The sequence below is a fragment of the Leiobunum rupestre genome, chromosome 1, assembly GCF_980474605.1.
Source record: "Leiobunum rupestre chromosome 1, qqLeiRupe1.1.hap1, whole genome shotgun sequence".
In the NCBI taxonomy this organism is placed as follows: Eukaryota; Metazoa; Arthropoda; class Arachnida; order Opiliones; family Sclerosomatidae; genus Leiobunum; species Leiobunum rupestre.
The window spans coordinates 22,997,043-23,010,621 of NC_143384.1; positions in this window are offsets into that span (position 1 = coordinate 22,997,043).

Genomic DNA, 13,579 nt, shown 5'->3' on the forward strand with positions numbered 1-13,579 from the left:
TTGAGGTTCCGTTTAAAGAAATAATTTAAGGCGAACAAGGCCTACCTTAATTAAAAAACATTTAGTATGCTCAACAAAAACGAGTAAGATAGAACATTTCTTCAAGACCTGTTGGATTTACATTTATAAATTTATCTCAAGTGCTTTTTTAGAAAGCCTAACGTTTATGTTTTAATTTTAAATAAACTAGTTTCTTCCTTTAGGTTTTCAAGTTAAGAAAATCAAACTCATCAGTCCTGGTTGGCAGTTTCATGGGGTAGTTTGAGAAATTCGAGCTTACTTTTCATTAAACTCACAAATTGAACACATCAGACTCTGAAAGCTATGATGAACTGGCTTAAGTTAAATCGGCGGTAAAACCATTTTAATTTGATTTGAATTAGTTTCTAAAATTAAAATAAGATTTTGTTATCTTTTTTAAAGTAGCCTTTTTTAATTGGCAAGTCTGAATAGAGGTGGTTGCGAAATATATCGACTACGTGCCAAAGGCGAGATGACATATTCGAATCAACTCCGAACGTAAAACGTACACTTCATGGTTATTTTCCAGAACTGTATGCAGCGCTATTGAACAAATGTACGGAAGGCCATACGCAATGAAAATATTTGTGACACGCGTATCCATTTCTCGAATCGTATTATCGAAAAGGTCCTCTCTTCTTTCCAAAAATCAATAAATAAGCCTTAACATATTGTGCTTTATATTCTTCAGTTTTCAATAATTGGGATTAATTTTATATATTTCACTTTGAAAGGCGATGGGTAGACTTCAAGAAGACTATGAATTTTTAAGGTAATATACCCTCTCCCGTCTCATAATTCATTCGCAGGAAAAATCATGTGCGAAGTGGATTAACTATGCCAGCTCGGGTCTCATTATTTTGCATTCACACGTCATCGAGTAAATTAAAAACGAATTAAATGTAAAGGCATGATTCATACTCGAGTCTCAACGGCGCTTACACGAACTTAATTTGAATGATGTTAGTTGTTAACAGCTACCTCATTTATCTCGAAGTTGTAAACCTATGGAGGCTCTATAACGGCTAGACGAATTTCGTTTTCTTATTATACAGCAATGTCTTTCACCCTCTTCTATATAACTTAATTTTAGGCTGATTGAACGCTGCTTTTTGAGTAAAATACGGCTGGTAGTTTTGCGAAAATACTAGTGTAGAAATGTTTAAATGTATTTCATATACCTAAAAACATCAATGCACCAAGTTTTCCTAAAATGTCTCAAAAAAATTCAACCAAATTGGTAAGCAATCTCTTCAAATAAAAAATTTTAATTTATTTCATTTGTAGATTTTGTAAAGAAAATGGACCTGCACAGCTGCTCATCGATGTAATTTATAACGAGTTATGCTATTATTTTTCTCATATTTATCATTAAAAACATTTCTAAAACTTTATTGTATTACTTAAAACTATAAAGGATAACTTTAATCGATTACTTTGAAACAAATGGGTTACTGGCTCTTTGTAAAAAGAATCTTAATTTGTTTAAAATGTAATAATTATAATTCAAACGATGATTTCTTCTCTTCTTTGGATTTTAGGCTCTGCCCTCCGACCGGGTTTGCATATGGCAAATACCATAACAGAAACCAAAACTGAGGGTCTCTTCTTTGGGTTTTGGGCTCAGCCCTCCGACCGGGTCTGCATAAGGCAAAGGAACATGATAGAAACCAAAATTGAGCGTCTCTTCTTTGGGTTTTGGGCTCAGCCCTCCGACCGGGTTTGCATAAGGCAGAGGAACATGACAGAAACCAAAATTGAGGGTCTCTTCTTTGGGTATTGGGCTCAGCCCTCCGACCGGGTTTGCATAAGGCAGAGGAACATGACAGAAACCAAAATTGAGGGTCTCTTCTTTGGGTATTGGGCTCAGCCCTCCGACCGGGTTTGCATAAGGCAGAGGAACATGACAGAAACCAAAATTGAGGGTCTCTTCTTTGGGTATTGGGCTCTGCCCTCCGACCGGATCTGCATAAGGCAAAGGAACATGACAGAAACCAAAATTGAGGGTCTCTTCTTTGGGTATTGGGCTCAGCCCTCCGACCGGGTTTGCATAAGGCAGAGGAACATGACAGAAACCAAAATTGAGGGTCTCTTCTTTGGGTATTGGGCTCAGCCCTCCGACCGGGTTTGCATAAGGCAGAGGAACATGACAGAAACCAAAATTGAGGGTCTCTTCTTTGGGTATTGGGCTCAGCCCTCCGACCGGGTTTGCATAAGGCAGAGGAACATGACAGAAACCAAAATTGAGGGTCTCTTCTTTGGGTATTGGGCTCTGCCCTCCAACCGGATCTGCATAAGGCAAAGGAACATGACAGAAACCAAAATTGAGGGTCTCTTCTTTGGGTATTGGGCTCTGCCCTCCGACCGGGTCTGCATAAGGCAAAGGAACATGATAGAAACCAAAATTGAGCGTCTCTTCTTTGGGTTTTGGGCTCAGCCCTCCGACCGGGTTTGCATAAGGCAGAGGAACATGACAGAAACCAAAATTGAGGGTCTCTTCTTTGGGTATTGGGCTCAGCCCTCCGACCGGGTTTGCATAAGGCAGAGGAACATGACAGAAACCAAAATTGAGGGTCTCTTCTTTGGGTATTGGGCTCTGCCCTCCGACCGGATCTGCATAAGGCAAAGGAACATGACAGAAACCAAAATTGAGCGTCTCTTCTTTGGGTATTGGGCTCTGCCCTCCGACCGGGTCTGCATAAGGCAAAGGAACATGATAGAAACCAAAATTTAGCGTCTCTTCTTTGGGTTTTGGGCTCAGCCCTCCGACCGGGTTTGCATAAGGCAGAGGAACATGACAGAAACCAAAATTGAGGGTCTCTTCTTTGGGTATTGGGCTCAGCCCTCCGACCGGGTTTGCATAAGGCAGAGGAACATGACAGAAACCAAAATTGAGGGTCTCTTCTTTGGGTATTGGGCTCAGCCCTCCGACCGGGTTTGCATAAGGCAGAGGAACATGACAGAAACCAAAATTGAGGGTCTCTTCTTTGGGTATTGGGCTCTGCCCTCCAACCGGATCTGCATAAGGCAAAGGAACATGACAGAAACCAAAATTGAGCGTCTCTTCTTTGGGTATTGGGCTCTGCCCTCCGACCGGATCTGCATAAGGCAAAGGAACATGACAGAAACCAAAATTGAGGGTCTCTTCTTTGGGTATTGGGCTCTGCCCTCCGACCGGGTCTGCATAAGGCAAAGGAACATGATAGAAACCAAAATTGAGCGTCTCTTCTTTGGGTTTTGGGCTCAGCCCTCCGACCGGGTTTGCATAAGGCAGAGGAACATGACAGAAACCAAAATTGAGGGTCTCTTCTTTGGGTATTGGGCTCAGCCCTCCGACCGGGTTTGCATAAGGCAGAGGAACATGACAGAAACCAAAATTGAGGGTCTCTTCTTTGGGTATTGGGCTCTGCCCTCCGACCGGATCTGCATAAGGCAAAGGAACATGACAGAAACCAAAATTGAGCGTCTCTTCTTTGGGTATTGGGCTCTGCCCTCCGACCGGATCTGCATAAGGCAAAGGAACATGACAGAAACCAAAATTGAGGGTCTCTTCTTTGGGTATTGGGCTCTGCCCTCCGACCGGATCTGCATAAGGCAAAGGAACATGACAGAAACCAAAATTGAGCGTCTCTTCTTTGGGTTTTGGGCTCAGCCCTCCGACCGGGTTTGCATAAGGCAGAGGAACATGAAAGAAACCAAAATTGATGGTCTCTTCTTTGGGTATTGGGCTCAGCCCTCCGACCGGGTTTGCATAAGGCAAAGGAACATGACAGAAACCAAAATTGAGGGTATCTTCTTTGGGTTTTGGGCTCAGCCCTCCGACCGGGCTTGCATAAGGCAGAGGAACATGACAGAAACCAAAACTGAGGGTCTCTTCTTTGGGTATTGGGCTCAGCCCTCTGACCGGGTTTGCATAAGGCAGAGGAACATGACCAAAACCAAAATTGAGGGTCTCTTCTTTGGATTTTAAGCTCTGCCCTCCGACCGGATCTGCATAAGGCAAAGGAACATGACTTAAACCAAAATTGAGGGTCTCTTCTTTGGGTTTTGGGCTCAGCCCTCCGACCGGGTTTGCATAAGGCAGAGGAACATGACAGAAACCAAAATTGAGGGTCTCTTCTTTGGATTTTAAGCTCTGCCCTCCGACCGGATCTGCATAAGGCAAAGGAACATGACAGAAACCAAAATTGAGCGTCTCTTCTTTGGGTTTTGGGCTCAGCCCTCCGACCGGGTTTGCATAAGGCAGAGGAACATGACTTAAACCAAAATTGAGGGTCTCTTCTTTGGGTATTGGGCTCAGCCCTCCGACCGGGTTTGCATAAGGCAGAGGAACATGACAGAAACCAAAATTGAGGGTCTCTTCTTTGGGTATTGGGCTCTGCCCTCCGACCGGATCTGCATAAGGCAAAGGAACATGACAGAAACCAAAATTGAGCGTCTCTTCTTTGGGTTTTGGGCTCAGCCCTCCGACCGGGTTTGCATAAGGCAGAGGAACATGACAGAAACCAAAATTGAGGGTCTCTTCTTTGGGTATTGGGCTCAGCCCTCCAACCGGGTTTGCATAAGGCAGAGGAACATGACAGAAACCAAAATTGAGGGTCTCTTCTTTGGGTATTGGGCTCAGCTCTCCGACTGGGTTTGCATAAGGCAAAGGAACATGACAGAAACCAAAATTGAGGGTATCTTCTTTGGGTTTTGGGCTCAGCCCTCCGACCGGGTTTGCATAAGGCAGAGGAACATGACAGAAACCAAAATTGAGGGTCTCTTCTTTGGGTATTGGGCTCAGTCCTCCGACCGGGTTTGCATAAGGCAGAGGAACATGACAGAAACCAAAATTGAGGGTCTCTTCTTTGGGTATTGGGCTCAGCCCTCCGACCGGGTTTGCATAAGGCAAAGGGACATGACAGAAACCAAAATTGAGGGTCTCTTCTTTGGGTTTTGGGCTCAGCCCTCCGACCGGGTTTGCATAAGGCAAAGGAACATGACAGAAACCAAAATTGAGGGTATCTTCTTTGGGTTTTGGGCTCAGCCCTCCGACCGGGTTTGCATAAGGCAGAGGAACATGACAGAAACCAAAATTGAGGGTCTCTTCTTTGGGTATTGGGCTCAGCCCTCCGACCGGGTTTGCATAAGGTAGAGGAACATGACAGAAACCAAAATTGAGGGTCTCTTCTTTGGGTATTGGGCTCAGCCCTCCGACCGGGTTTGCATAAGGCAAAGGGACATGACAGAAACCAAAATTGAGGGTCTCTTCTTTGGGTTTTGGGCTCAGCCCTCCGACCGGGTTTGCATAAGGCAAAGGAACATGACAGAAACCAAAATTGAGGGTCTCTTCTTTGGGTTTTGGGCTCAGCCCTCCGACCGGGTTTGCATAAGGCAGAGGAACATGACAGAAACCAAAATTGAGGGTCTCTTCTTTGGGTATTGGGCTCAGCCCTCCGACCGGGTTTGCATAAGGCAGAGGAACATGACAGAAACCAAAATTGAGGGTCTCTTCTTTGGGTATTGGGCTCAGCCCTCCGACCGGGTTTGCATAAGGCAAAGGGACATGACAGAAACCAAAATTGAGGGTCTCTTCTTTGGGTTTTGGGTTCAGCCCTCCGACCGGGTTTGCATAAGGCAAAGGAACATGACAGAAACCAAAACTGAGGGTATCTTCTTTGGGTATTGGGCTCAGCCCTCCGACCGGGTTTGCATAAGACAAAGGAACATGACAGAAACCAAAATTGAGCGTCTCTTCTTTGGGTTTTGGGCTCAGCCCTCCGACCGGGTTTGCATAAGACAAAGGAACATGACAGAAACCAAAATTGAGGGTCTCTTCTTTGGGTTTTGGGCTCAGCCCTCCGACCGGGTTTGCATAAGGCAGAGGAACATGACAGAAACCAAAATTGAGGGTCTCTTCTTTGGGTATTGGGCTCAGCCCTCCGACCGGGTTTGCATAAGGCAGAGGAACATGACAGAAACCAAAATTGAGGGTCTCTTCTTTGGGTATTGGGCTCTGCCCTCCGACCGGGTTTGCATAAGGCAGAGGAACATGACAGAAACCAAAATTGAGGGTCTCTTCTTTGGGTTTTGGGCTCAGCCCTCCGACCGGGTTTGCATAAGGCAAAGGAACATGACAGAAACCAAAATTGAGGGTATCTTCTTTGGGTATTGGGCTCAGCCCTCCGACCGGGTTTGCATAAGACAAAGGAACATGACAGAAACCAAAATTGAGCGTCTCTTCTTTGGGTTTTGGGCTCAGCCCTCCGACCGGGTTTGCATAAGGCAGAGGAACATGACAGAAACCAAAATTGAGGGTCTCTTCTTTGGGTATTGGGCTCAGCCCTCCGACCGGGTTTGCATAAGGCAGAGGAACATGACAGAAACCAAAATTGAGGGTCTCTTCTTTGGGTATTGGGCTCTGCCCTCCGACCGGGTTTGCATAAGGCAGAGGAACATGACAGAAACCAAAATTGAGGGTCTCTTCTTTGGGTATTGGGCTCAGCCCTCCGACCGGGTTTGCATAAGGCAGAGGAACATGACAGAAACCAAAATTGAGGGTCTCTTCTTTGGGTATTGGGCTCTGCCCTCCGACCGGGTTTGCATAAGGCAGAGGAACATGACAGAAACCAAAATTGAGGGTCTCTTCTTTGGGTATTGGGCTCAGCCCTCCGACCGGGTTTGCATAAGGCAAAGGAACATGACAGAAACCAAAATTGAGCGTCTCTTCTTTGGGTTTTGGGCTCAGACCTCCGACCGGGTTTGCATAAGGCAGAGGAACATGACTTAAACCAAAATTGAGGGTCTCTTCTTTGGGTATTGGGCTCAGCCCTCCGACCGGGTTTGCATAAGGCAGAGGAACATGACAGAAACCAAAATTGAGCGTCTCTTCTTTGGGTTTTGGGCTCAGCCCTCCGACCGGGTTTGCATAAGGCAGAGGAACATGACTTAAACCAAAATTGAGCGTCTCTTCTTTGGGTATTGGGCTCAGCCCTCCGACCGGGTTTGCATAAGGCAAAGGAACATGACAGAAACCAAAATTGAGGGTCTCTTCTTTGGGTTTTGGGCTCAGCCCTCCGACCGGGTTTGCATATGGCAAAGGAACTTGACAGAAACCAAAACTGAGGGTCTCTTCTTTGGGTTTTGGGCACAGACCTCCGACCGGGTTTGCATAAGGCAGAGGAACATGACTTAAACCAAAATTGAGGGTCTCTTCTTTGGGTATTGGGCTCAGCCCTCCGACCGGGTTTGCATAAGGCAGAGGAACATGACAGAAACCAAAATTGAGCGTCTCTTCTTTGGGTTTTGGGCTCAGCCCTCCGACCGGGTTTGCATAAGGCAGAGGAACATGACTTAAACCAAAATTGAGCGTCTCTTTTTTGGGTATTGGGCTCAGCCCTCCGACCGGGTTTGCATAAGGCAAAGGAACATGACAGAAACCAAAATTGAGGGTCTCTTCTTTGGGTTTTGGGCTCAGCCCTCCGACCGGGTTTGCATATGGCAAAGGAACTTGACAGAAACCAAAACTGAGGGTCTCTTCTTTGGGTTTTGGGCACAGCCCTACGACCGGGTCTGCATAAGGCAAAGGACCATGACTAAAACCAAAATTTAGGTCGTTAGTACGTAGGTTCAGGATCGTTTCTATATCGAACAATCACTTCGAATTTGTAAAGTAAAATTATAATACAAATAGTAAAAAATTTCGATATTAATATTTTTTAAATAAAAAATACAAAGTAATGTATATCAAAGCAATAATTATAAATTAACATCGTTTGTTCTACAATATCGTATTTTAAAGGATACAACTGTATTAAAAACCGAAAGGTATGCGAACTCGTTCGGAATTTATTATTCTTGAATTGATTTAGAAACGTTTACATTTGAAACGTAGAATTATTTTATTTTAAACTTTGGAGGGCCAAATCTTTTAACTATACCTATAAACATTTGTTAGTCCTGTGTAAAAGGTACTCATTTAAATTATTTTTTTTCGTCTCTTAATAACCTCTTTTTCAATTAATGAAACATTGTTAAAATGAGTGATTTGCTTCAAAAGAAATCAGAAGTTCTCACGTTCTTGTCACAGACGTCCGGTTTAAAATAAGAGACATTTCAAAACTACCTGGAGGAATAAATAATTTTATATAGGTCAAGATATTTTAGACACCTTGAAATTGACCGATACTATTCAATCCATTGCTCATGAAACACAAAGTTCGATTTTCATTGCAGCTCAATGTGATTTTCGAGATAAAGCTTTAAGCCATAGGAAAGTTACAATTGCGCAACGTGTGCGTAACTTGGTATTGGAACAAGGATAAACCATGGACTAACAAAACGTAAGGACGGTTCGCAGGCGGCAATCTCCTTTAGAAAGGCTCGTCAGTGTTCCGTTAAAAGTATACCCCCTTTTTAACCCTCCGCGATTGAAGGTAGCCGAGTCAAAACGGAAAAAGGTACTGCCATCTTTCCGCAGCAAAAATATTTTTTTTTTAGTCGAGACAAATAGTTGAGTTCTAACGGTTTTTTTAGGCTGGCTTTCTTTAAAATTGAGTTACAATGGTGAAAGATTAAATTTCGCAGTTTATTATACTTTAAATCAATGTTACCTAAGCGTTAAGATGGCCTTATATAACACTGCTATGACCCATGGGTAAAATAAATTTAAAATATACAAACTGTACAAAGCGTATTAAGCCTTGGTTTAAACATTCACTTACAATTATCAGAAACAGTTAATTCATCGTTTTTACTCTTCTTTTTTTCCCGGGGACATTCATAACAAAGCTTCAAATGTATTGGACGAAAAATTCATTATTTAAAAAAATTACTCCAGAAATAACTTGAATCGCGGCAGCATAATTAAGGCGTGGACTAAGGGGATAAATTTTTCACACGTTTCTCAACTTTTTTTCCTTCCCCTTCCAACGATTTCATCCCCTTGACTCAGTTTGTCGGTAATGCCGAGAAATGCCGCCAGAGCGCACATTTAACGATCGTAAGACGCAAAATTTGCTCTGGAAATCGTCCTTACGGTTTATTAGTCCATGTCTCGCCTTTGGCACGTAGTCGATATATTCGGCAACCACCTCTATTCAGACATGCCAATTAAAAAAGCCTACTTTAAAAAACATAACAAAATCTTATTTTAATTTTAGAAACTAATTCAAATCAAATTAAAATGGTTTTACCGCCGATTTAATTAAGCCAGTTCACCATAGCTTTCAGAGTCTGATATGTTCAATTTGTGAGTTTAATGAAAAGTAAGCTCGAATTTCTCAAACTACCCCATGAAACTGCCAACCAGGACTGATGAGTTTGATTTTCTTAACTTCGCGCCCTTAAAAACATTAAGGAAGCAAATTAAAACATAAACATTCGACTTTCGAAAAAAGCACTTGAGATAAATTTATAAATGTAAATCCAACAGGTCTTGAAGACATGTTCTCTCTTATTCGTTTTTGTTGAGCATACTAATTTTTTTAATTAAGGTAGGCCTTGTTCGCCTAAAATTATTTCTTTAAACGGAACCTCAAGATTTCCACCATACGTTTACTAAACTTCATCCTCATCAGCGACAATTGCGTGTTCGAAACTCTGCAATTTAATTAAAAAAACCTCGCACTCAATTTTGCGTTCAGTCATATCATAACGAAGTCAATTATTCATTGTCGAAATGACGGGTTTCTAGAGTTCTTGCAATGTCATATTTTGATTGAACGGTTGATGTCATCGCGTGAAAGAATCTTTCAAGAGCATAAAAATGACTTGTCCTAATACGAACATGTTCAGTCGCTCAACAAGTTGCAACGTCCGTCAGTGATCTTCAAGCGAACATCTCTCCCTTCAAATCTGCGCTTTTTTTCGTAAGTTAATATTTTGCGATCGAATTTCTTTGGTTAGTGAATTGATTTAGTTAATCAATATTCACAAATGTAAGATAAACGTATTGTCTACGCAAAATTTTCAGTTCTTCTTATGTTTTCGTTCATACGACAAAGAAAATTGAAATAAACTAAAGAATAGTCTATGATTTAGTTCTAATTTTTTAGCAAATTTGGTTAAAAATAACATTTCAGAAATATAAACCTTCTTAAATCATATATCCTACCACAAATCTTTAGAATATCATATTAAATATACTTCAATGTTGAGGGACTACTATGACCTAGTCGATCGCGCATTACGTGCTATGACTGTAACTATATTCTAAAATGATACTACAAGGTTTTAAGTTTTAAAGTTTACTATTTTATTTTACGTTTTTTAAAAAGATTGGCTTTTTAATGTTTCCCCTATGTTTGGGACATTTTGTTGTCCCATGACTATCCGCTCACAGATCTTCTTTCAATCTGCCGTATATTTCACTCACGAAACCCAAGTCATCCTTTTGGCGCGAAAATGGTGGTCAGCGCGCTCGGGAAAACCAGGGCGACTTTGGGAATTTTCCAAAACGCAGCTGTGTTTCCTTCTACAAAGTGCCTACAAACGGCCTATGTTTTTTTTACATTGTCCATGAACGGATATTGGAAATTTACCAATACAAAAAAATACAAAACTGGAAATTAATAAATTGTTATTACAATACACTAAAAATGCTAAAACTAAAATATTACACATTGAAATTATTCATTTTATACAATATTATTATTAATTAACAATTAACACTTATTATTTAATTAAATTTAATTAGCTTGTTGGCTAAGTTTTCTACATCTGGACAGTGCTCTCCATTTTCTATTACTTTTCCCCCTAAATGTTCCAATTCCCAAAACGCTTTCAATCAATCGCTGATATTGAATTCGGATTCTCCCTGAACTACTCCCACTTTCAAAATGCTTACTGTCCCACAACTGTCACCTTCGGAAACGATGACCATGTTCGCTGCTATATCAGCTCCGTTTATGACCCATGCGTCAGATTTACAGCCCGGTGTACCGGTAAGATTCAAACCACACCACTGGAGGTCTATCATCATAATGCCCTACGCCAGCGTCCACAAGCCCAGACAGGTGAAAAAACCAGCATGGGTAGCAGAACCCTACTACTGATGGTTGCACCTTTGACGCAAGCCACTCAACCCAGCAGAAGGTGCAGCAATGGATCGACCAGCTACAACTTCGCACGCAGCAGAGGGAATAAGAGCGGATGCTCTGGCAACGCCGGCCGACACCCTACCTAGGAAGGTAGAGAGCCAAGCCCATTCGAAAGAGCTCCTAAAGGGGAAGGGTGAGCGCACAGCAGTCCAAGTAACCCGGCACAGCTGGCACCGGATATCCCGGTGGGAGTCCAAGAGGCCGGGAAACAGGACCACCGTGCCCTCATACGGAGGCCCGCAGCCCCACAGCAGGCTACCCAATCCGCCGAGACGGCCAGTTGGCCTGGACCCTCTCCGTTAGCCTGGGCCGAAACCCAGTTACCAGCCCACAACGGACCGAATTTGGAGGTGGAGACAGGACCATTTCGACGGAGCTAACATCTCCCACTGCACCACCGCCCGTATGGGTTACAAGACCCGGACCCGGACTCCCCGGTAAAGCCACCAGTTATTGCACACTCCGACCCCTTGTGGGCCCCGTTTATGACCCAACCGAATATCCTTTCCATCACGACTAAATTGGGCCCCTATTTATTTACTTTTTCACCTTCGATAATTTGCCAATACATATCAGAGCCAATTAGAATTGTGTTTCATTTCCGTAAGCGCATTCGTGTTCCGGATCATCCGCTATTTGCAGTTGTCCGCTTTCTAGTTACCTCTGAATTTCTTCTTTAAGAATTCTAATAGTCGCGGCGCTAATGACGGGAGATTCAACCGCTTCTAAACTCACTGATTTATTGCTAAATAAGCTTTCCAATTCAAACGATACTCTTCTGGTATTTAACCTATTTGGCGTTTCAGCCCCAAAAAGTAACAAACCTAGCTTCTCACGGCCTTCTTCGGTTAATCCTAGCCTTTTCGCAAGATCCGTTCTAATAAAAGTTTTTCGCTTCCGCCATCAATCATAATACGCGCGACTACTTGTTTTTGTTCACCCTTCACGATTACCCGCGCTGTTTGTAAAAAAACGTTTCTTTTTACTTTTTCTTTGGTACCACTGTTAATTGGGTCGTTTATGGGGTCGTCTCTTCATTCTTTTGTTCTAATTGCTCGTGTTTCTCTCGCTTTTCATGTTCCTCGCATATTGCCTTAGGGTGGCGCTTAATGCATATTCGACATTCGACCTTCAAACAACAATCTCTAGAGTAATGGTCCCCTTTTAGGCAATGAAAACAACGACGATTTTTATGAAGAAATTCTCTTTTCCCTTCTACGCGAAATTTTTTACACTCTACTGTACTATCGCAAAATAGCCGACTGCCGCTACCGGTATGTAAAGCTGACGATGACGCTGGTGACGGTCGAGAACTGTAACTGCGGTTAACTGATCCGCACTTTTATCTGACCTTCTGTGGCTCTTCTCTCTCCCACTCTTCGTCCCGTGTTTTATGGCTTGATTTCGCTTTAGACTGCGCTCTTTCCCTACTTTGTAGCTGGTCTTTTAAAAATGACGATAAAAGTTGAATGCTTTATGAATGCCGGTGTGTTTTGGAATATTCGAGGTAGATGTCTTTGGGTAATCTTTTTGTCACCGTCGAACAAAGAAATTTTTCATAAAAACTTGGGCTAACGTTTAACGCTTCTAAATTTCTAATTTCAACTTGAAAAGAATAAAACAGATTTCGTAATTCCAACAGATCTTCGGATGAACTCGCAAATGGCAAAGCGAATAGATTATCGATATGCGCAACAACTACCAAATTGTCGTCTCCGTAGTCATCCATTAGAATGTCAATCGCCGCGTCATAATTAGCGGCACTAGGTAACAGTCCCGCTATCGCTGTAGCAGCCTCCCCTCCGAGGTATGATTTTTAGAAATGAAATTTGTCGGTTTTTGGATACCCCTTATCGTGTATGTCGGTCTTCAATTGGGTCCAAAACTCTAACCATTTACTTCTGTCTCCTTTAAACGTTGGAGTTAGTAATCGGGGTAAGGTAGTGTAATCAGGAACTTGTTGCGCGCTTCGATAATTTGTTGATCTACTTTCTTTAATTGCTGTCTGGGATCTAGTCTTTCCTAAAACTACCAAATCTATGTACAAGTCTGCTTCTTTAATTTCTTTATCACACTCGCTTAGTGGAACAAATTCTTTTATGCTAAGGATAAGATCATCCAAAGTGGTTTCTCTATTCCTTAAAAGTTCCGAAAGTTCTTCCAATTCGTTCACATTGTTGTTGTTTCACTAGCGTTTCGATGCCGTTGTAGATATCCATAACAGCTTTTTTGCCAGTATACGCTTTTTATTCGCTTGCTCATATTTATTATTTATGTTTACGCTGGTTGTTTTTCTCCTATTCTAATGACCGACTGTTCTCTCTATCCAAAGTCCCTGGTTTCGGCACCATTTGAGGTTTGGAACATTAGTTGACTCTTATTTTCTCCGCGAGCTTTTATTCTTAACGCTGTTTTCTCTGGGAGCTTATAGAGTTAGTCGATATTAGTTACTTACTTTTTCATTCGCTTTTGGGAGC